The 24,583-nt window shown below is 40.6% G+C and overlaps 2 long non-coding RNA genes across 2 annotated transcripts; both read left to right on the forward strand.

The window, feature by feature from the left end:
• Positions 1-5,410: 5,410 nt before the first annotated feature.
• On the forward strand, positions 5,411-9,255 carry LOC138688135 (uncharacterized). Its single transcript, XR_011327185.1, has 3 exons — positions 5,411-5,628; positions 8,235-8,346; positions 8,987-9,255. It is a non-coding gene; the product is annotated as an uncharacterized lncRNA (long non-coding RNA).
• Positions 9,256-12,771: 3,516 nt separating this feature from the next.
• On the forward strand, positions 12,772-24,226 carry LOC138689569 (uncharacterized). Its single transcript, XR_011328448.1, has 3 exons — positions 12,772-13,141; positions 22,721-22,941; positions 24,039-24,226. It is a non-coding gene; the product is annotated as an uncharacterized lncRNA (long non-coding RNA).
• Positions 24,227-24,583: the final 357 nt, after the last annotated feature.

Genomic DNA, 24,583 nt, shown 5'->3' on the forward strand with positions numbered 1-24,583 from the left:
TCATAAGACCATAAGCATATCCCTCAGCAGAAAACACAGAATGGTGGAATGTAGCTATATATTTAACTTACACTTAAGTGAGATAAACATAAACAGGATAATTTTGCAAGCCAAGAAGTCATGACAAAGTTTAATTAAATGGAAGGTCCTGCGTGCATGCAGCCCTATGCATATTTTTCTGTGCTCAGCTCGTTACTGATGATAGGTCAGACCCACCTGCATGTGCATCTATCTTGTTGCATGCAGAAGTCCTGTGATTGTACAAATACATACCCAGCCACTCCCAGATGCAACTATACAGAGCCCTCTAGCTTTTGACTTTAAAATAGGCAGCTAGTTGTAGGCATACCCATTGGGGCATGCAGAATACCTTCCTGTGGCCTCAAATGCATGTTTTTGTTTGTAGGAACACAGGCTTTGCAAGATATTCCAGTCACAGTTAATGAAGTCCTTAATGAACTGATGGGCCTGTTTCTTATCTCACTTATGCCAGATTTAAACCTACATAACTCCATTAACTTGTTGAGTTGATCCTAATTTTACATAAGTGTAAAAAAGATGAGAACCAGACGTTTTATGTTCTCATCTAAGAGAATAGGAAGTATGAAGTTCTTAAAAACCTTTTTTTCTGTTTTCTATCAGTTACAAAGAGACTTAAGTGCTCCCCCACCTTTGACCCTCCCCACTTTCCCTACATACCAATTTCTGCAGCTACTTACTCTGTTTTCCAACAGTTAGGCTGATCATGCAAGTTTTGATCTCATTGTGGTTTTCTAACTCCTGAAATGAGTTTTGTAAACTTTATTCCTAGTGAGCACATTCCTTCTCACATGAATCAAAACTATGCATTCCTCCTCCCTTCCCACAGAGCCCTCTTCTAACAGTTCAGCCTTCTCCATAACATTCCTAACTTTTCTCTGATGTACAGAAATTACAAGTACAGAAACCAGTCATAGAACAAGAGTGTAACATTGTGGAACTGAAGGAAAAATCTTTTTCCTACTTGCAGTTTAACTTTGGTAATGTTTAATCTAGGCCTGTTGGTTTCAGCTGATGTTGAACTTTCTCTGTCTCCAGTAGTTTACCTTCCATGTGAACTCTGAATTGAAAGATCAGTTTCACCTCAAGGAGACACACTCTGTGTACACAGGGAAGATTATTTCAGATGTTTTGTTTAACTTTTATTGTGTTTTGATATTGCCCTGATATGACATACAATACAGTAACGTACTGTTATACTTCTGTCTCCATAGCCAAGTTCAAATGCCAGCATGAACCTGATCTTCAAGAAATTCAAGGCAATGATTTTTGTGAGAGCTCACGTATCAGGTACTTTTGCCAGCTCACTCTAACCACATACAGGACCAAGTGACAGAAGTGGCCAGCAATACAACAGGAGCCCTTGTGAGACATCTGAAATCCTGAAAGCATGGATCTGGGCTGACCTACACCGCGTTAGCACTGGAGTAATGCCTCTGACTTTGATGGAGTCGCTCATAGTTTACAGCTATGTAAGATCAAATATATAGCCCAGAGTACAGAAATGTTAACATGGATAGTCTCAGTCAGAGAAGGGATGCTTATTCTAATGGTACCTCCTGTCAGTCAAGTCATAGACTAGATGTCACTTATGAGGACAATGGGTCACCCTCTTTCCTCTATTCTGAATATGATTAAAAATATAAAAATGAGAGTTAGAATGGAAAAATGAACTATTAGGAAAATAAATAAGAGGACTGAAAAGAGAAATCAGAAAGGAGAATGAAAGGCAAGCGCCCTAAACAGCACCAAACCAATTACCTCGGGCTTAGCAGAGGCTGAGGTGGTTGTCTGAGCGGCTTGAAATGAACCACATTACTCAGCTGTGTTACAGTAGTCATTTCCTATTTCATTCTCCCAAGGCTTATGCAAGACTCCTCCAGAAAGTGCCAAGTTTCTGCCAAGGGAGGCAGCCAGAGCTCCAGGATCCCTCCGCAGCCAAAGCCAAAGCGCGATGAGGGCAGTCCCCCTCCAGGAGTCACATCTGGTGAAATCAGACCAAGTAAGTGAGAACAGAGCAATGGCCATCGAGTAAAGTCGTGTCAGATATACCTAAATAAACGCAGCGTTCAGACCACATCTTTCAGTGACTGAGCTGAAAGAAAAATGAATAAAATTCAGGAGGTGAAATGCTGAATAGGTGATTGTTTCTCCTTCATGTAGTCCTGCAATATGCCTGACCCTTTACATTTCTTATAGCAGTGACCAAAGGTTAAAATCAAGGCTAATATCCCTTTTGTGCTAGCTCACACATAAAAACAAATTACTTTTTGTTTCCGGAAAAGAAAAGAGGACCCAGGTCCACTGTTCATAAGGTAGAAGACTTTTCTGTTCCTAATTGCAGGCCTAGTCTTAGATGTGCTGAAAGCTCACGTCAGTTTAAAGATACATGAATCCTTCTCTCTGTCATAACCTTATGATGCCGAAAAGACCTGCATCTTCAAGCGACTGCTAACATGATGGGTTTCAATTCTGAATTCCAAAGTGAGATGCCTCTGTTTAAGGACCAGCTACTGAGAGGTGCACTTGGAGCCCTGCAATTGCTCCTGAAATCAGTGGGCACTTAACTGCAAGCACTGCTAAAATACAGTCCTGGGTCTCTCGCACTGGAATTTTTAAAATCGAAGATACCTGAAAGTTACAGGACACTTCAGAAAAGGTAAGCTGGAGATGACAGTGCTTTTTAAAGCACAGCAATACCTAAGTATGACAAATATTATAGAAGTGCTAATGCTGTTTGCCAATTTCCTGGAAGGTCTGTGGAGTGGAAATTCAGTTCATTAACTGATGCTGATACCTTCAGAAGTCATTTCAAATTGTTTTCCTGAAATAAGACTTGAACCCAGATGGCAGAGGTGAACCTGCTTCGCTAGCCTCCAACAAGAGATGTTATAGGTTCAGAAACAATATTTATACACCCAAATCCCAATCTCTCTCTCTCTTTTTTAAGCTTATTAAAATTAAAAGCATGACCTGCCACATCACATTACATCAAAACATGATGTAACTTCTTAATTTTAAAAGTTTTAATTTATGATGTTGTATTATGCCACAAAAAGCTTTTGTTTTCCCCAGAGAAACTATAAATTTTTTACAGTGACTGTTTATCCAGTATCTTTGGCAGACTGAAACAGCGAGCGTTGGCAAAAAGCAGATATTTAACAGCTACTGACGAACAGCTTATGAATCACCAGGCTTGAATCCTGGCACACATCTCCCTGTAGGTACCTTACTGAAATCACCCATCTTCCCTTCACCTCCTTCTAACTGCAGTAACATTGAGTAACTGACTGATCCTGAACCACTAAACTTGATCTACTTTATCCTTTCAAGCCTTTATATTTTTGGAGAAAAGCACTCTTGCTGTAGAAGTGCCACTGCAATAACATTCCAGGAGCAGTGTCCAATATGGATTTCCCACTGATTTTGAACAGCCCAGGAAAATACTTTTCGTTACAACAGCATTTGGCATTTATATGTTTTTCATCTACAGATATAAAAGGGCTTTGCAAAATAGCTTTACCTGTATAGCTATATAGGTGGGGGAACTGAGGCATGAGCAATAGATGTCATCAGTAGAGCCAAGAATAAGCTGGTCCAGCTCTGCTCTGCTGATCCACATACCTTCCAGATGTCGAATTCATAATGTTTGGTTTATTGTTTTACATGCTTCTGCGGGGCAAGCTGGACTACCCTAGGACATGAAAGGCTATGTGTTTGTTGGCCTGGGTCTCTCACGGTCTGCTTACTTGTCTGGTGCTTTTTGGGGGGACTGCTCTGGCTGAAGCGAAGGAAGTTCAGTGGAACTTGAGAACAAGGACTACTTGTCCGAACAAGGGTTTTCAAGCACTTGGTTTCTTAACAATTGCTTTATAGGGTGGACTATGTACCATAAATCTGTAGCACAGGAGTATGGTCATATTGGCTTAACTGTCTTACTAAGACTGGACTTATTTCTCACACAACTGATAAAAGTCATAATGCTGTCAGTCTGTGGTATACTAGCTGTACTCAACTTTTACCGCTTCCTAGTTCCATGATCCATAGTGCACATATGGGGTATAAAGCCTTCTTAAAATCATAGCCCCTTAACTAAAAGCTTTTTCTGGGAGACAGTGTGGTTTGAATTATACTGAGGACCCCAAACAGCAATTGCTCTTGGGCCACTGCCTTTGAAATAGATCTATTTTAGGTGGATATTCCTCTTTCGAAGGGGCACTTCTAACCCTATTTATGAGCCTCACTGCTCGTACCGAATAACCTAACGGGGGAGGGAAAGCTCCCTGAGTAGTTTTGATGAAAACTCACAACGATGATCTTCATCACATGCAATGTGTTGGGTGAAAAGGGGACAGGTTCTTTTCACCATTGTGTAGCTGTCACTTTGGGTGCCCTAGCGAGAACCAAACCACAAGGCTATGACTCATTTTTCATGCAAATCCCAGAAGAGTGTCTATTCTATCTCAATGTTGACTAGGGGAAAGTTCTAACTTCAAAACCTGTCCATGGGTCGGGAAACCATTCCTGATGTCATTTCTAGTATCGAGCACCTTTTCCATTAGTGCCTTTTCTCCCAGGGAGAGATTGGCAAGTTAATCTGGATTGGTTTTACATGAGATCAAATCTTCAGTGTGGTTCCATAAGTGGTGTGCAAACAACTGCACCAGCAAAAACAGTCAAAGCACTGAGTCTGAAATGAGCTGGGGGCTGCTTAAAATATGGTTGTCAACCCACCGCTAAAATGTGCTTGCCACACTACAGCCTAAGAGAGGACACTTGGCCAGTGAGAGGAAAGGGAAGAGGTCTCAGGTGAAAATGCTGGATGAAGCTGAGCTAAAAAACTCCAAACTCTCTTGCAAATATGGAAGGAATTATCTTGAATTAATCTCCTTTTGCCTTGACACAGGAGGTTTCAAGTTTTATGGCATCTAACATTATTGTTTAAATTTGTTTCAGGCAAGAAACATACTTTTTAAGGTCAGGAATACAGATTTGTTAGATGCTAAGACACCTGAAAAGCAAGAATACAGATTGTAGGATGAATATTTTACGGAGTAATTATTTAAATATATTCAAGTATGAACATCTTTAGATCCTAAATTTAGTATTCCTTAAAAACATAATCTTACAATAAAATCTAGCCCACTCTCACATTGTTCATAACATTCCAATTTTCTGTTTGAACTAGTTGTTTTGAAAGTTGTGTCTTGGTTGTTTATTTAAAGTGCTCCACTAAAATAAAGTGCCCCACTAAAGTTCCCCCAGACTTTAATTTTTGGCATAACACTTGCACATATGTTGATGATGATATACGCCTGAAGTTCTCAAAACATGATAGCATACTACGGCTGGTGTGTGAACCACTCAGATGTGATGTGCAGAGGCAGCTCTCTCTTTCCTATATAGAGCCCTTGCCTAAGCCGTGGGTTAAGTGCCTGCCTGGGGCACACAGCAGCAACCCAGTGACTGCGAGATCCTTCAGCAGCTCCACTCAGGAGCAGTCTGCGCCTCGAGCGTTCAGGGACCGGGAGCAACACGGTCCCTGGATAGATCTGCCTTGAAAGAGACGACGACGAGTCAAGCGGTTGGGTAAGTAGTTAAGATGTAAGTAGTTGAGAGGTCTGGAGATGCTGCTGGAAGGAGGGAGTCTGTAATAAAATGGAGTAAGGGTGAGAAAGGAAGAGATGGACACATGCCTTCGTCTCTACATGTGCCCTGGAAATTAATAAAAAAATCAGCAAGCAGTAGCAGTCGCCGTTGCAAACTGCTGGGCAAATTGAATTTGGGGAACCTTATTGTTGTAACACAGATAAGAAATCCATCAGCTCCCCTGAATTACTGGGAGTAAATCACGTTTTCAGTTAGGTTCTCCAAATCTGCACACCAAGGTGAACTCAGATTTTAGGGTTCAACTATTTTGTTTAGGCACCATAAACAACTAGATCTCAGAGTTTTATGTCTGATTATACCTCTCGTACCTCTGAGCTTTATGTCTCATTATACGGACAAAACGGGCACCTGCAGAAACGTGAGCCTGCCTGCATCTGGCTGAAAAAAACACGGCTCAAATTTAACCACACCTGCCCTATTTAAAATCAGTGGTAAATGGTTATTACGTTGAAATAGAGATAGCCTCTATTATGTTATGTAAAGTTATCGTAGAATGACACAAAGATCTTTTGTTATTCGTGGTATCACCGACCCTAATAAACAGCTTCAATTTTGGATTTGAGTAGGGGCACCGTATTATCAAGTATTGGCCACGATGTAACTGTGGACAGCCTTCTCTGGCCACCTGTCTTCCTGCACGGTCTTTGGTGTGTCCTGACTGAACCTTAGCTTGCTTGACTGTAACCAAGAATCTTACTTTGGATCTTCTGCTCTGCTAACTCAGCGGGATTAAGTACAATGAAGGCAAGAACTGAACTTCCTCTATATGCATCATACACACGTCTCAGTTTTTATTGTAGCCAGTTGGGCACAAGCAGATGCAATAGAAAGCTTTAGTCTGTCTTGGAAGAATTTTATAAAATACTTCCAGAGCTTTTCCATGTTTAAAATACATACCATGAAATCACAGGAATAGAGACAGCAAAGAATGGGAGAGTCTAAAGAACAGGTCTGTTGGAACAGGCGCAGAGACTCTGCTCCTGCATTTCAGCTCATCCAGACGCAAGACACAGAAGCTTGCATCTCATTAGGACAGTGCTGAACACACAAATGACCACACGTGCAGCTAGGCTGCCTTAAGTCTATCGACACAGAGCTACTACTGCAGTACAATCATCACAGGATTGAAAATATACATGTGTAGACCCTGCTACTTTTCCCTCTCGCCCTCCTGGCTGAGGGTGTTTGTGCTGGGAGGTTATGGTACCACCCGCTGACAGTAAAGCCAGAAGAACCTGACCCACGGTACTTAATACATTCTGCTTCGTTTCTGGAGGCTCCAAAACTAGGTGTATGGACAAGACAAGGAGAAAAGGGCTATGAACTCTTAGAAAGAGCAGTTGTGTGGAACTCATTACACACTTGTTTTCCTAAGTGATATATGAGACTTACAAGATGTTAAAGGGAATTTAATCTCCTTAGGTGCCCTCTCTCCATCACTTTCAAGTAGGGTGTGCAAAGAAGATGGGGATGGTGCAAGAGAGCTCTAAAACTTTTATACCCTGAGTATTACCTCATGCCTTTCTTGTCAGTAAGCCTACCTAATTTGTGAAAATCCGGCAGACGTTATATCCTTCACGGCAGGCATTATACATGTATTCTTATATTTGCCATTGTTAAACATCATGTTGGAGCTAAAGAATGATCACATATACTGTATTTGGACCTAGGTCTAGCTTTGGTACCTCAGTTTTCTGGAGATAGTAGGTAGGAGTCACAGAAGCAATTCTAGTCTCAGCCCTGCAGGGTGTTAACCAAAGGTTTTGATTTGGACCTTTGACTTATTTTTCCGATTTGTTTCCCTGTTATCATATCCTCCACTAATCTGAACTGAATCTTCCCTAACAAAAAGGCCCTGTTCTATCAAGATTAAAAGCAGAATACTTTAAGTAATTTAGAATACAAACGTGCAATGAAATATCAGCCTGGGTGCTGTTATGAGAAGGAAGAGCGTACAGTATGCTTTATGTGCTTTTAGCTGTTCTACCCTACACTGCAACATGTGCACCCACTCTTGTAACCTTTACTGCTGTGCAAAGATGATCTGTCATTTCTACAAAATATATATATGTATTTATACGGAGGCAGCTTTGAATCCTTACTGCCCTCTAGAGAAATTCTGCTAGAAAAGCTCAAACTGACACAGTCAGCAAAAAATAATTGCAGTCCTAATCTTAACTACACCAGCTGCGTGCAGTGTTGGTGACAAGATCTGTAGAAACAGAAATGCACTTAAAGGACCCTTTTTCTTAAGCCTCTCGCTATCATTGGGAGTTGTGGCCAGACTCCAACACGCTTATCCCAGTCACTGCATAGGAAGGCTCGGCAAAAACTGAGTTTCCATTATCCGTGGGTTTAAGCGAAAAAGAAATGAAAACATTTTTTGTAAGGAAACTGCAAGTGCAGAAGCTGCCTTAGGTTCACATCACCAGCATGTGATCCTTAAATTATTTAAACTACACATCTGTAACTATATGCTTTTACTTTGTCATTCTCACACTTATATCTCATATTAAACATTCAAGCCTGATGATCGTGGATGAAACTAGCTGTGACTCAAGCTGCAAGACTGCACAGGACTTGAGCTGGACCTCTGGAAGAGGCTGAACTCCTGCGTGCGCAAGTGAGCTCTTAGAGGTATAACTGACCACTTGCATGATTGATTGCTGCAACTCCAAGACTATTTTTTGACAAGATGTATTTGTATAATTCTGTAGAATTGAAGTATCAGAAGACATGGTAAAAGGTACATGTTTTACAACGCCACAGGAGTATTATTTCATGTGGTTGGGCCAACACAGAGAAAACAGCAATTGCAATGTTAGCAATGAATGATAGCACAGTGCACCTAAGAATACATTCAGCAAACTCGGATCCTATTTTTATACTGACAAAAAAAGACAAAAAATGTAAAATGTGTGTCTGTGCATGTATATTTTTTCCAAAACAGCTGAATCCCACTATCCTGCAGAATCTTCTTCATTTAACAGGCTGTCAGTGCAAGTTCCTTTACATAGCTCTGCCTTTTCATGCCTAATGGGGTTTGCCCTGAACCAGACAAAGCCTATTAAACATGGCAGAGAAACAGATGATCTGAGAAGCTACTGGAAGCAGTGTTGACTGCCCTCTAATGGCATGTGTGCCATGAGCACACACCTGAGCTCCCCAGGGACTCCTGCGAGGATGCCAGCAGACGTGTCCCAGAGCGCCTCGTACTCCCTGCCAGAGAAATGTTCATACCCTGAGCAAAAATGAAAATTTGGTATTGTATATTCAGTTTTTCAGACCGCGGCGGCAGGATAGAGGTAGCAAGCGCAGTCCAAAAGCACCGTCAGTGCTGAGGGGAAGACGTACAGTCGATGGAGCCACCGAACTGAAGGGCTGGCTTACTTGGGAACAAAAACGTGTTCAGTGTGTGAGTACCAAGCGCTGTGCCTTGCAGCTATCTGTCAACCAAAACCTATAAGTACCGAATAGCATGAGCGTTTCCTTTCCTTTTATTCTAGGGGGGAAATTCAAAAGGTTTCTGGGTTCAGATTGAGTTAAAACTCCTAACTCTGAACGTGTGCCGAGTCAGAATTTTATAACTGTTTACCTGATTTGACTGCGTGCAAATATCAGAGCACGGAGGAATGAGCTGGGCACTTAATCTGCAAGTCTACTGAATCATTGTGAAACTGTATCTATAGAAGAAAATAACCCTCTAATCCTGAGGGTGCAAATTTCGAATTGTCACACAGAGACAAAAAATAGCAATTGTTATTATTGTGGGTTTGTTACAATAGTAGTAAGGGATTCAGTGCACCCCCCTCTACAGCCAGATTCTCTTATATTCTAAATAAATAAGGGCTGAAAAGGAAATTAAGGTTTCAGTAATGAATTATTCTGCCCAGTCTCTAAGCAGCTCAGGAATAGTGCTTCAGACTGAACCCAGATCTTTTGAATCTCAGACTCTTCCCCCATTCCCTGAACCTTTGATGTCCTTTCATGTTCTCTGTTACTTATAACATTTTGCTCACCATATTGCTTAAAATCTCCATTTGAATCAGGGAATAAAGAAACAGCAGACATTTTATTCACTTCTAGAAAAAAATTACTCAAACTTTTCCGAAACTTGAAAAAGGTTCTGCTCAGTTTGAGGCAAAGTTGCAGAGTTTTACTTTATCTGAACCATATCTTATTCCATAAATTTATTTATTGTCATTTCTATTGATTCCTTCTCCTCTTCTCCATTGAGTAATCTGGAGGTCTGCAAAGGATGAATCGAGGCTTTGAGCTAACAGACAATTTTAGTTATTTAGACCTTCTTTTTTATTTTTCCAGTATGTTTACTCTGAAGTCAAGGTTTGTTTGCTCCCTGAATAGTGACCATCATTCTGATTTTGTTATTGCTGCTTAAAGATGGTTTCTGAAGATCCCACACATGTTTCCCCAGTGCACTGATGATCAGTGGGTAAGCATTGATAGAGATGTCAAAAAAATGCTAGTTCAGCAAGCAAAATTACCATTCCAAAAGAGTGTCCTGCTTGTATCAATTTAGTAAGCTCAGTTTTAAGATGGTATTCTTCAGGGCAACACTCACCTGCACATGCATGAGTTTTAGTGGTGCCCATGGGAATGGACCAGCGCTATCTGGTTCCACTTAAGGAAGTCCATGTCTGGGGAAGGAGGAGGACACAATACCTCTGTGTCTTCATCACTGGAAATGGCAGAAATGTGTTCCCAAACATTGATTTTTTTCAAATTATTCACCTGCATGTCGGCCACTGCAAGGATGGAAGGGGGAATTGTAAGAGTTGGTGGTTGCTGTTGAAATAAACGTGATGAGGGAGTATTGCCTACCTCCCACCTATATGACCAGCGCATGCTCATGGACAGAGTGTTAATTGCAACTAACTTAGCACTGTGGTCTCCTGGATCCATTAGCACACCTCTTAGCCTGCCGAGAAGGGAATAACAGCACCAGATTTCTGCTTGACCTAGCAAGAAAATCAGAAACAAATCTTTTTCTTTTCTGAACCTCAGAAAGTGGCTGTTTAGCAGTGTCTCCTTTCTTCTCATGAAGTCCAGAGAGGGAAGTGAGCTTTACGAAGTAGAGGTGAAATGAGTGAATGGACAGTGGTTGCCTCTCACCGCAATGTAACCAGAGAATGCAAACGTCTGATACTTTCTGTGCTGGAAGAAATACTCCAAATATTCTGATTTCTAGTTAATTTCTCTCTCTCTCTATTTGCTCTGTGGAAGGAGAACCTACAACAGATGAATTTTAACAACCAACCAACATCACGGAGGCATTTGAACTTGCATCTCCATTACCTACCATTGGTTCTGAGGTTTATTTTGCTTTTGACCAGAAAATCTTCTTGAAACTCAAGAAATCCTCCTGACAAATATTTATTCAAAACTGACACGTTTCCACACGATAAATTGGTTTAAATAATCAGCAATTTCCCATGAAAACCTGTTCACGCAAAAAAATACCCAGATAGCTCTATTAATTGTCCTAATCCTGCACTGCTAGTGATAACTAAGCACATGTTAGATAAGGCCTGCTCAGCTCATTAAGAGGACAAACTATCCACAGAGGAGCTTTGGTTTGTGACCGTTATCTGTCTGAGTGATCCATCTTCTACTACACCGTCCCATCAACAGTCAACTCCTTGGCTTGTATATTTTTAAGTACTTTCTCACCTTTTCATTATTCAATTTTCATCTTTTCCAAAAACCTTTCTAGCCCAGTGATTAGGGGAAACAGCAGTCTGGTAACTTGTTGGTAGATGAGATAACTTCTCTGGGGCAATTCTCGCTGACCTTCAAACAACAGGGTACTCTTCCATTGGTTTCCCAGCATAAGTGAATTTCTGATAAATCTCATCCCTGGCCCGTTTCAAACAAACGTTTGCATTTATGTCAGATATGAACTAAATTGGATACTTCGGGGTGGAGTCCAACACTGGCAAATTTTCTTCATGACAGTTGTCAGTTGCATTATTCAAAACAGCTTAATACGGTATGACTTCTTGCACAAAAATGTAGCACGCTGATAATATCTATTCCCTTCCTTCTGTATCTTTGTCTTTTTCCATTATTATAATCCTGTCCACTAGCTTTTTCCTCTGCTGAGCTTTCAGAGGCCTTCCTAATCAACATTAGACACAGTGGGAAAATGGGTGGCACCGGCGTGGGTAAAAGGCTGTACTGTAATTTGAGGAGCTCTACAATCATCTTCACGAGTGACGGCACAACCCGAGCAGCAAATACAGCTCGCTCACTCTGGGGAAAAACTATTTGATTTTAGATATAAATGTATTTATATTTATGTGCATATGCTTGTACGCATCAAATATTAATTTCTTTTATTCTAATTCTCTCTCATTTGCATCTGTCCCTGCGCCTCATCATTCTGGGGCTGGGGTGGCTTCGCACAAGCATTGCCTTTGAGGTGGCACAGAGCAACACCTTCCCAAAAGGCCCAGTTCTCACTCTGTTCCTCCCTGTCACGGGACAACTGGACTGGGCTGGTGTGACCCTGTCACCCCCCGTGCCAGCGGTGCTATAAAGTACTTGGATAGCCGTTTCTGGGTGCAGAGGAGCCAGCCTCCAGTGCGGATGGACCGTCCTGCCAAGGGGTGTTAAAGCCCCCGCAGGTTCGTGCACGGAGGTGTCTTGCAAGAACCTCGTGGAGGTGAGAGCAAACCTGGGAGCACGCCCTGATCCAGGCAAGGATCCAAGACCATGATCCCACAGAGGTGCTGTCCAGGCCCCGACACAAAGCACCTCAGATTACCAGCCCCTATAATTTGTAACTCTTATAACAAATCTCCCCATTCCTTTTGATCTGTATACAAGGTCCTTTATGTCCTTAACGGGGGGAAAAATCACCTTGCCTCCCTCAACGCTATACTGGAGGCCACCAGGTTAATTCCATGCTATATGCATGGATAAAAAGGAGGGTAAGAAGAAAGAGTAGGTCATGCAGTGGCAAAGGTTGAGCAGCTCTGCTTTAAACACTTTATGGGAAATTGTAAAACTTCTAAACAATTTAATAGATTAACTTCCCCTTTCAGTGGCATCAGTAAAACTGAATTATCATCCTCACTTTTAACTGATGCCTAGACCCAATACTCATCCATCAGGGATCATTTAGTGATAAAGCAATCAATCCTGCCATGGTGCAGAGGGGACAAACTATGCAAGATACCATCACCAAATATCCTTTCCACCCCAAAGCATTCTGTGAGTCTTTGTCAATGAAAGTGCATTTGTCTAGTCTTATCTGCTGCAGTATATATGGAATACAAAGGAAGAAAGTAAAATATGCATTTGATGTACATGTGCAGATGCCAGACATATTATCAACCCAAGGAGGACTGCCTTGTTTTCAGAAACGGAACACAGCACCTGATAACCAACCCCTGCACCACCAGCTCAGGTACCAAATTAATAGAAATGAAAGCAAACATGAAGCTGTCCCACAAGAATTCTGTGACGTATGAAGGATTTGAGAGAACAACAAGAGATAATGTTGAAAAAAATGTGTTTTCTGTCGTATCCCTGTTTTAGGAAATCTTCTGTGACTTAAGCCAGAACCTCTAAAATACTAGTCATCTTTTCATCATCAGAGCACACAAAATATACTTCCCTTTTATATTCATGCTTTGACTCCTCACTAGTAACGGGTTTGGGTTTGATGGTTGGTTTTATAATATATTAAAGATTTATATATCTCTTGAGAAGATTACAGATCAAAAAGAATTGGAAAAAGTTACAAAACTTTCTATAATTATTTTAATAGACAATTGGATTTTATTAAGGTATGTATAATGTGTGCAATTATCATTTGAAGAAATAACTTTAAAATATTATTTTACTCAGAATATCCCCACTTTAGGTAAGAAATTGTCCATTTCCACTGCAAAACAAGTAGATTTTTAGTGAAAGGAAAACATATAAGGAAATGTATAATAACTTATTTTCCAAAGCAGAGAGAGAGGTTTGATTTTCCCGCTAACTATCACAACATTTCTACATTATTTGACCATAAAGTAAAAAATAAGAATAAGTCTATTTCTCACTCAGCTGTGAACTTTACTAAGACCAAACTCCTTGGATGTTTTGTGAATGATAATGTGGCTACTGGAGCAAAAGGAAACCTCCCCTACTGCTGCCTAGGAGCTGGGATTTTCATCAACAAACAGGTTCAGGCTAAATTAAGAGGTTCAGTGTAGCAGAGTTCTTCAAAGGCTTTGTAGTTGTTCAACTCCAATTAGAAGTCAATTGAATTGGACACTTAATTCCCATTTGTGTCTATGAAAATCTCTCTCCTATAATGTACTGTGTTACAATTCTAGGCTGAAAAGCAGGTGCATAGAAATGTATAAAGAATGCAATGCATGTACTTATTTTGAGGACTAAAGAAATTAAAGCTATTGTAGCAAATGCTTAGTATTTACAATATTTAAGAAAGACTATCTCTATAGCAGTACACAAATAATCAGATAATAACAAATTAAGATTTTAATATCTGTATTTATGTATGTGAGCTATCACCCAAGAAGTTGTATGATTTTTATGTCCAGAAAACATGTTTTATATTGTGTGCCAAAGCAAGCTATAAGCAGCGCGTGGAGGATAGCCAGTGCAATACAGACCTGCTGGGGACACATAACTGAATATCTTTTTAAGGGAATTAACAGGAGCAGCAACTGTAGTGGGGCTCAGAAGTGATGACAATAGAAAATTCTTCAGGGAAGATAGTCTGACTCTGCAAAAAGTTACTGACATATGTAGGACAGTAGAAACAGCCCAAGAGCAAATACAAATCCTGTCTGAAGATCATGTGGTGAACTGTATCAGAAGGAATTACAGGAGATGAAAACGCAAAGGTAAAACGTAAGGCAGAATTGTATGCTGCCTGCTGCAGAGAAAACCGACGTATCGCATAAATCTGGTCTGGAAGAAGCCAATGGTGTCAGAATTAGAGGAGACAATAGAAAGGTCAAAACCTGATATTCAGTTTCAAGTACTTTCGAATTTATATGTGAGTCAGGTACGAGTGACCAGACCAAAACCCACCCCAGAGGATTTTGAGAGAGATTCACAAGTGGAAGGACTTTATTTCTTCCTTCTGATTTGGATGTGAGTGAAAGCTCCCAGCAGCAGCCACTCCCTGCAAGCTTCTGCATTTTGGGCTGAAATACTGTAAGAAATGTTCCTGAACTTTCAATTTCCCTGACTAGCGTTGAGCAGAGCAAGCTGCCCGTTTGTGCACCTAAAGTGGATTACAGCAATCCTAATACAAACTTCGAGCTTGTAAATCAGTTAAAGTATCTGGTGACCACTGTACTTCCCTCACCATCCTTTTCTGCTGAGTAGATTTGGTGTTAAGTACCATGTCCAACAACGAGCTGTTAATAGGAAGCGACCCACTAGGACAGCTGTAGTTCCCCCCCATCTTGCCTGTGGTCGTGCAGTTTCTGAAGGTTACCTCTTCAGTGGTTTTGAGTGGTTTTATTGAACCTGCGGATAAACTGTCTTTGAAGAGACTGGCCGGGCTCTGAGAACAGAACAGTAATTATAAGGAAAATGAATTGCATCCTTGAGGTGTGACCCTGTTGAGCACCATTTGGTCAGCAGCAGTTTCAGATGCTAACAGCATGAACAAGAAGTCAGCCCCACTGGCTGAAGAATTATTCCTGCAAACTTGAAGTTGTTTTAGACCTGGCAGTGTTAAGCAATAAAAAACTCCTGCTATTAGTATGCTGATTGCTCATTTTATAGAGGACACTAACCAACACTTCTGTGAAGAGCAAATACAAGAAGCATTTCTTAATTCTGCTAACCAGTCACTGGCTGATATGGTTTTCTGCCAAGAATTTGTAAACTATGTAAAGCAAGATGAAGAACCTCATGAAGTTCAACAAGGCCAAGTGCAAGGTCTTGCACATGGAGGCGGGGGGGGGCAATCCCAAGCACAAATACAGGCTGGGTGATGAGTGGATTGAGAGCAGCCCTGCGGAGAAGGACTTGGGGGTGTTCATTGACGAGAAGCTCAACATGACCCGGCAATCTGCACTTGCAGCCCAGAAAGCCAACCATATCCTGGACCGCATCAAAGGAAGCGTGACCAGCAGGTCGAGGGAGGTGATTGTCCCCCTCTATTCCACTCCCGGGAGACCCCACCTGGAGTACTGTGTTCAGCTCTGGGGCCCCCAACATAGGAAGGACATGGACCTGTTGGAGTGAGTCCAGAGGAGGCACACCAAGATGATCATGGGGCTGGAGCACCTCTCCTATGAAGACAGGCTGAGCGAGTTGGGGTTGTTTTGCCTGGAGAAAAGAAGGCTCCAGGGAGACCTTATAGCAGCCTGCCAGTACCTAAAGGGAGCCTACAAGAAAGCCAGAGAGCCGCTTCTTACAAGGGCATGTAGTGACAGGACAAGGGACAATGGCTTTAAACTGAAAGAGGGTAGATTTAGATTAGATGTGAGGAAGAAGTTCTTCACTATGAGGGTGGTGAGGCACTGGCACAGGTTGCCCAGAGAGGCTGTGGATGCCCCATCCCTGGCAGTGTTCAAGGCCAGGTTGGATGGGGCTTGGAGCAACCTGGTCTAGTGGAAGCTGTCCCTGCCCAGGGCAGGGGGGGTTGGAACTGGATGATCTTTAAGGTCCCTTCCAACCCAAACCATTCTGTGATTCTATGAAGAAATAGAAACATGCTCAGTAACATAAAATATGGCATAATATGCACATATTCTCTGCGTAGACAAACAGAAAGGCACAGAACTATAAGCAAATAAGTGAAAACCTCACAGTTAAACATGGCAAAAATAAGCATGCTGAGATGAGGAAAATTATTTCTCCAGAAAAGTAGGCAAGAACTGAAACGTTCACCATTTTCCTTGGTTTCAGGCATTCATTACCTGGGTGCAGCCTAGGTGCTCACCCAAGGCAAAGCAAATGTATTTTGGGGGCCTGTGGAGCTCAAGGCCTATCCCCATTGCACAGGGCATTGCACTTTATCCAAAGAGAGCAAGGCAGGAGGAACGTGAAGAGAAGACGTGGAGCCCACAGGGAACCTGCAGGAGCCTCCCGCAGTTCCTAGGCTTCTTCCAGCCCTGCGCTGCCAAAGGCAGACCTGTGTGCTAAATACCCAGTTTATACCCAGCCTGTTTTAACTGCTGTGGTCACAAAGTGTGAGCGGTATCTATATGCACAGGCTGTCATAAAATCTTATTCCAATACATCTTTCTCCAGGCATCTTGTTTCTTAAATAGTCCCCCGGCCCCCGTGAAAACCTTCCTGAGATCGACTTTTCAATATTTTTAACAGTATTAGAAGTGACTTCTTGCCTCTCTGCATACAAATGATTGTAACTATCCCTGTTTATCACTGTGACAGATATGTGCGCTAATTAGATACTCTTTTATACATCCAACCAAATCCCAACTCTTTTGAAAATCAGAGTCTCCACCGAGCTCCTCAAAATGGCTTCTTCCCCTCAGAGAAAGCTTTCAAAGCACGCTCTATCCTACCACGAGGAAATGGTGATGGTAAGGGTGCAAACAAAGGAATGCTGGCCAAGAAAGCCATAATAAAACCAGCTTTTGAAGCGTAATGATTTCTAAATATAAAGTGAGACTGTGGATTGTATTTTTACAACAACTAAGTAAATGAAATAGCGGGCAGAAGACAACATGTCGGTGTCTTCCACGCTAACGATCTTTGTGCTGTGTTACGCACAATCAAGAGAACTAAAAAGGCAGGGGGGCTGCCCGTGCGGCTCGATGCCCAGGGCTTTGACTGGCTCCTCAGGACCAGGCACAGGACCTCCAGGATGAAACGCGCAGCAGCCACTGCATCGCTGGCAGGGTGCGTGCCCCCGCTCGCCTGTGCTTGTGGGGAAGCTGCAGCCTGTATTCCCCACACACACTCCGGCAGCAGAAGCCAAGAACGATGAGAATGGTTAAAGACCTTCCAGGAGAAATGCTAGGCTGGTCTTTCTCTCTGCCATGCCAGTTTGTGCAGTTGGGACTTGATGCGCTTCTCAAGAAAGCGATGGAGTGATCCTTACCGGGTGCTCCAGACCCTCAAAGGATTCAAGGTCCCACCATAAAAATCTGCAAGGCACTCTCATTCCTCAGGCAGCCCTGGGAACTGATCAGGATCAACAAATATTAATAGATGTAAGACTTACATGCAAATTTTCAAAACACCTTAGGGCCAGTTTCTATATGTTTATTACTCACAACGAACTCAAGATTTCCATAAGCACTTTGTTTCTATTTAATTAAATAAGTAAGAGCCAGCTTTTTCAAAGTGTTTCATAGATCCCACCCCACCATGATGCCATTGCTGAGCTCTTCTGGGAATCTGGCTGCAAGGGCATGTGTTGAGTACTTGGAAAATCTAGCTCATTCAGATCTGGCAGGCTGATTTTGAAATAATATCTGGAAATCCACTTGCAACATTTGTAATAACTACCCATTTGCATATACAAAAGCTGACTTTTGGCATGAATAAAATTTTCATATACCTTTCCTTTGAAAATCTGATCCAGACTGTCTAGACAAGTCAAAAGTCTCATTTGTGCTTAATATTTTATAATTTATTATTTTTCTTTCCTTTCTGATTAATTTGGAAACATCCCTTAGCAAATATGTAGTGATAGGAGGATATCGTTTTATAGGCTACTCGTATAATCCCACTGCTCTGGTCATACATACCCTTGAAGTTTGCTCTAAAGCTTACACACATAAACCCAGCCCCATAAATCTAATTCTACCTACCGGCATGCACTTTCAGACATCCACAGTTCATCCAAACACACACTTATGCATTTGCTTTTTATTTCTTCCTATACTTTTTTTTCCAATAGTATCATTGTAAATGTTTGAGCAGGTGAACATTGTAGAGCTAAAAGAAATTTAAACGTGCCATGTATTTGCTAAGCAAAGATACCATGGCAAGACACTGAGACACCTTTAAAAGGGTCTGCCTCTGTCTTTCTCTCTCTCTTCCTTACTCAAAATACAGCTTTTACAAATATGACATCTTAAAATTAAAATGTTTGTTCTGAAAGTAATAGCCAAGATCATAGAATATTTATGTGATCATTAATATTTGAATTTTGAATAATGCATACTTATATATTTCCACAAAAGAATGCAATGTGTGTTTTATACCAAAGTCATATTATTTTCCCTGTAACAAGTACAGAAGCAGCTTTATTTGCATTACTCACTTGCAGGTATGTAATATCAGATTACACCGTTAATTCTCTTTGTTTCCTGGAAATATCTATGTCAGGCTTTTTTACTTTGCATACATAGGAGGTCCATATTCATAACAGTCTATTTTAAATGCAGAAAGTTCTGTGCACTTAGCTGTTAATTTTGAAACAGGTTCTCTTTTAATTCGTTCTATTTTATTTGTTACTAATTTAATCTGCTTCTTACCGAAAGTTTTGTATCTAGAAAATCTAAGCCACATCCTACCACTTCATCAGTAATGGTATATCTATGTGCAAGGACACACAGCTGCATATCAAATAGCACTTCCATGCTCTGCCATTCACCATCACTCTTCAGGATGCTGATGAATGTGCTGACAGACAAAGGCTAATTGGCAGACTGTACGGAGTCAGTTTTTGATGACACAGGAGAAATAATAGGAGACAGAGCAGGTAACAAAGAAAGTTTAGAGGGAATAATAACAGAGATATAGACAGAGAGGATTTCATGCAAGGAGAGCTCACAGCCTGAAATACAGCAGGAGGGAACTAAAGAACCCAAGAAATGCACAAAAGCATGAAAGAGGGAAAAGGTAAAGGGGAGCCAACCCTGTACTTACAGCTGTTGCAACGCAGCAAGCATCCCTGATAGGAAACTAGGTTTGGGATGGCACTTTCAAAACCGTGATCTAGTTCACTGCAATGTTTCCTTAGGGTTCATAAACCTAAGCAAACTTGAACCCATTTTTATGAGAGCCTGGACTTGATATGTATGTCGTATTTCAAATTGTAGGCTCGGCATGCAGCAATTTCACCTGATTTTCACCTTGAGATTTGGGTGCAGACAGAGTCATTATGAATGCAAACATTCATTAAAATATTTTTCTGGACATTCATTGGCAAGCATAATTACAGTACGTGACTTAGGACCACCAATGTGTTCATGGTTTTTTGTGAGACTACTTGTAAATGGACAATTCTGAGCATGTGGACACGGGGTTAATTTGAACACAGCCCAGATTTTACACTCGCTCATGCTGTCTCTTACTATGGATTTCTCTAGCACCCAGTTGCAGGAGAGCTGATCGGGTCTTTGAGCACAATTGTAAAACTTAAAACCTGAAGAGGGAATTTTATGTGAAAACCACCTGAGGAAGATGATGCAAAGTAAAACAAATCCACTAAATTGTCCACAGACAGTTCTTCTTTAATTGCAACTGATTGATAAAGGATTTCCTATACTTAACTCCGTAATTAAAAGAAGATTGATAACCTCTAGTGCATTCTTCCATTAGAAATCTTGCATGTATTTCCAAAGCTGAATTTTGAGCCTTAGAAAATGCATTTGAAATATTGGCTAACATAAATCACCTTTTATCCATTATTCTCAGTAAAACTGCACAAGTTGAGGATATGGACCCATGTTTCTAAATTATTTGCGTAAGTGCTTGTTAGCAGAAACGTGGGGAGGGTTTCCATGCTTGGCCAACTAATAGATGTAACTGACTGAAGAAGAACGTGTGCATTTAAATCAGTTGAGCCTTTAGCTGAAATCTTTTGCCTCAGTTTTTAAAGAGAGCCAGAGTGCTTGGCATCTTCTTCCCCAGCATAATCCCGTCGAGCCAAACAGACTGGGGCCAAAGTGTCTGTGTTGCCAACTGTGAGCTCCCATCAAGGATTTAGACATCTCCCTGATCTAAACTCCAGTTGTAAATAATTGCAGGTGAAATATGCACCCATAATTATTGCTTTCCTCACAAAAAAATGTTGGCATTTGATCCTTTCCTTTCTCTTGTTTTTATTATAATGCACAAACATGAAAAATATACCATCATACTCTGCACTGTGCACAGAGACATTTTACCCTTTAAGCCTCCAAAGAAATATCAGGCCCAAGCAAATGACCTAATTACTGTGTCTCCATTCAGTGTGTCCCAGGTCAGTGTGCAGATATATGCATAAAGGCAATAGCAGCTTTGGGAAATAATCTTCTTGATTATAAAACAGCCATATATATGTTCTCCTGTGTGTAAATATGTGCCACTCACCAAAATATAACCACGCAGTATCGCTGATTAGGTATCAAAATGGATGGGGGATATATGTATGTTTAAGGAGGATTTTTAAAGCTATTTCTCTCCTAAATCATACACAACATCAGTCAGTGGGAGTTAGCCTCTTAAAACCTGACTTTTGCATCACACATAATGTCTTTAACTTGGATATTTTTCTCAGTAACTTACTCCAGAGGTAGCTGAATAACACTTTCTGATATATGGAACAAATATAATCCAGGCATTTACTTTTATTTTTCCAGTGTCCCTAATTGTGGGGTTTATTGTTCAAAAATGAGCATTTACTACCACATTGAGGTATCGAAGAAGACATGTCTTTTTCCTCTTCTCTTGGCAAATGAATCGGGTTTCTAAAAATTCACTGTAGTAATCACAAAATGCTGCTGCAAAGAATTACTTGATAAAACCTTTAGAGATTTCAGCCTACCTCGTCCCTTTGTTTCATAACTAGGAGGAGTATAATGAATGCAAAAACTCTGTGAATAGAGCTCAGCAGGGCCTACTTTTTTCTCATGACTCCTGTGATTATAATAATTTGATTTTATAGGTGTCTATCCTAAGACCCCAGCTAGGGAGCAATCTTTACTGAGTCATGAACTTTCACATCATTAAATCTCTCTACATTTATTTTAAACATATCAAAAGTGTCAAATAACTTTAGATCTACTAAATTTTATTTGCGTTGGGTAAAATGAAGTTTAGCCACTTGGGAAAATAAATGAAATAGTTTCCTTAGCACTCAGGAAGGCAGTTGGGCTCCGGAGTCTGCGTGATTCCACCCATGCGGCAGTACAGCACATCTCCTGTACGGGCCAGGACACATGTTTACAAGGACAGGAATCTGAGTAATTTCCTACCAGCCTGAAGGGAATATTAAACCCTTCTGTCAGTTGGATGTATATTATTTATGTTCCTTTTTTTATTGTTGTTGTTGTTGTTGATTTCAAAAAATATTTCTTTGTTGGTTCAACGCTGACTCCCGATAGAAAGTGATGAAATGCCCAATATGTTAAAAAACCTTATCACTAAATCAGAAACAGAACTATAAATTTTGGCTTTTGAAACTGAACTGACTGTTGAGGATCATTTTGCTCCTGAAATATTACAGCAGTGATCAATTTGCTGTAAAATTAAGCAGTTTAGCTCTGCAATCTATAGATGGAAAACATGTTGTTCTTGAGCAAAGTTTATGCCCTGCCCAAGGGATAAATTAAATTTTATGGGTAAGACATGCATTATTATATGCTTATCTGTTTAACATATCATTCTTTTCCACATCAGTATTATAAATATTTTTAATCATACATTTGATCTCTTGTGCATATAGTGATATGGTAATTCCCCCTGCCCCCCTCAAAAAATACGACCAAACTCAGTTAATTCATCACAGAACAGGGGAGAATATTCTAATCTTCCTAAGAAATATGCTGAAGATTGAAGCAGAGGCACTTAAAATTGGGGCTACTTTGCAATCATTCAGTGGAATAAAATTTTCCTGAAGGAAGGGGTGGAGCTATGTTACCCATTTTTATTATGGTTGTTATTATTGAATATTTATATTACAAGTCTTTAATCAAAACTGGGGGCTGCAGTCTAAGACAATTCAGTTATAAAAGTTAGGGAAAGCAGTCAAATATATACATTTAATAAACTTGTTACTGGTTTTATAAATTTCTGCTAATTTTCCTTGAATTTTATCAACTAGATTCAAAGCTCTCAAACTGAGCGTCACCCTGGCTTTCAAACTCTGGATAACTTCTCTTAGAAGTTTCAACAGAAATGGATCTTCTGAAGGAAAGAGAAAGAAGAGTGAGAAGATATGGATCCTTTGCCTTTCATATATGAGACGCCACGGAGAAGACCCTTACAGTGTTTGTAGGAAGAGGAGACCAAGGAGTCCTGATGCAGTGACAAATAAAATCATAGGTATAATTGTCTGTTCAACACTTATAATATGTGACACTATAGTGTCCAAATCAGAAGCAGATGAACTCCACTTACCCATCTTTACTATCAGCCATATCACTGAATATATTTTTAAAATGGCAATGTTGTAAGAAAAGAGTTGAAGTGAAGGTGGACAAGCTGGAAGAGTCAGTCATCTCCAGTTATCTTTTCTTTTTTCTTTTTTTTTTTTTTTTTGCTTCTGTTAAAGCAGGTTAAAGGGGGTAGACTCAAACCCTCAATTACGAGTTAATTCATCTGGTCAGTTTGAATTGAAAAAGCAAACAGCAAAGACATCTTAATTTGGCTATTTGCTCATCAGTCGCCTTCAGTATCTGTTGTCTCTACTTGGTGCTGTCCATTGTGAATACTCCATGTCATGCTACGTTTTATGTGAAATCTCTCCCTATATGCAATTTTGACTTGAGATACACACAAATTCTACTAATTTCATTTGGAACTGTGCGACTTACTTCTTTACTCAGCTTTGAAAATCTAAAGCGTGGGTCCTTGTAACGTTATCTTCATGGTTGACAGCCCTTTTCTGCTCTCACCGCCCACTTGCTTCCTTTCAGTCATCCAGATCATCAGTCTTCTAGTTTTTGGTGACATGGGTATCACTGACATATTATTTCTAGTCATCTTAATCTGCACTTGTTTCTTACTTTTTATTTTCTGTAGCATACGCTTCCATCATTTTTTCTTATCAGACATAAATGCCTTAAACAAGCACATTTTAGTCCATATCTTAGGCTGCCTATGTTTCCACGTGAATAACCTTTCCTCATTTTTATGGAATGAGAAGTTTAAGGTGAATATCCTAAAAAAAAAGAGAAAAAAAACACACCTTCCTTCAAGGTGAGATTTATTCCACTGTGGAGAAAGTGCTGGGTGATGCATTGCAGGGGACAATCTTGCCTTGCCAGAAGGACGTACGTGGTAGGGGTAACTTGCCTTCCTCACTGGGGTGCTGTAAGGATTAATCAGTAAATGTTTTATAGTCCTTGGAAGCTGTAAAGAGCTACAGAATTGCTAAATATTATTATTGTCTTCTTATATCCTCACACTTTATATTCAAGGGTGGGCGGTTTTGAGGAGACAATGCAGATGTGTCCTTTATTATCCACGTTCTCCATCACGGCAAGGAAGTTCTGCAAATGTACGTACATCTCAGGAGTATGCTGCCAAAATGTAATTGCTGCAGGTGTATAAATGGGCTGCCTTCTCAGGCCTTTTGGTAAACTTTAATTCTATTTTTATAAAATCCCTTCTAAAATATTGCTCTCTGGGGTAGGCACTGTCTGTATGATCTGTGTTTGTACAGCTCAGTGGGATCTTGATCTGTGACTCAGTGTCCTGGATACTAGCACACAAAAATAAAACAAAAATACATAAAAATGTTACTCACTGAGCAGAAGTTGTGTCAGGCAAAACATTCAAGTCCTAGACACAATAAAGATAAAGTAAATACCAAGAAATTCTAAATAGTCTTTGTGAGGGATGTAGTGCTGATACGAAATTATGGTACGAGAACTGATTTGTATCCAGTTTATGAGCACAGATTTTTACCTGCGTATGCACGAAGGGGAGGTCATTGTACACCTGGATTTTAAAGCCCTGTGGA

Source organism: Haliaeetus albicilla, chromosome 2 (genome assembly GCF_947461875.1).
Source record: "Haliaeetus albicilla chromosome 2, bHalAlb1.1, whole genome shotgun sequence".
NCBI classification, from domain to species: domain Eukaryota; kingdom Metazoa; phylum Chordata; class Aves; order Accipitriformes; family Accipitridae; genus Haliaeetus; species Haliaeetus albicilla.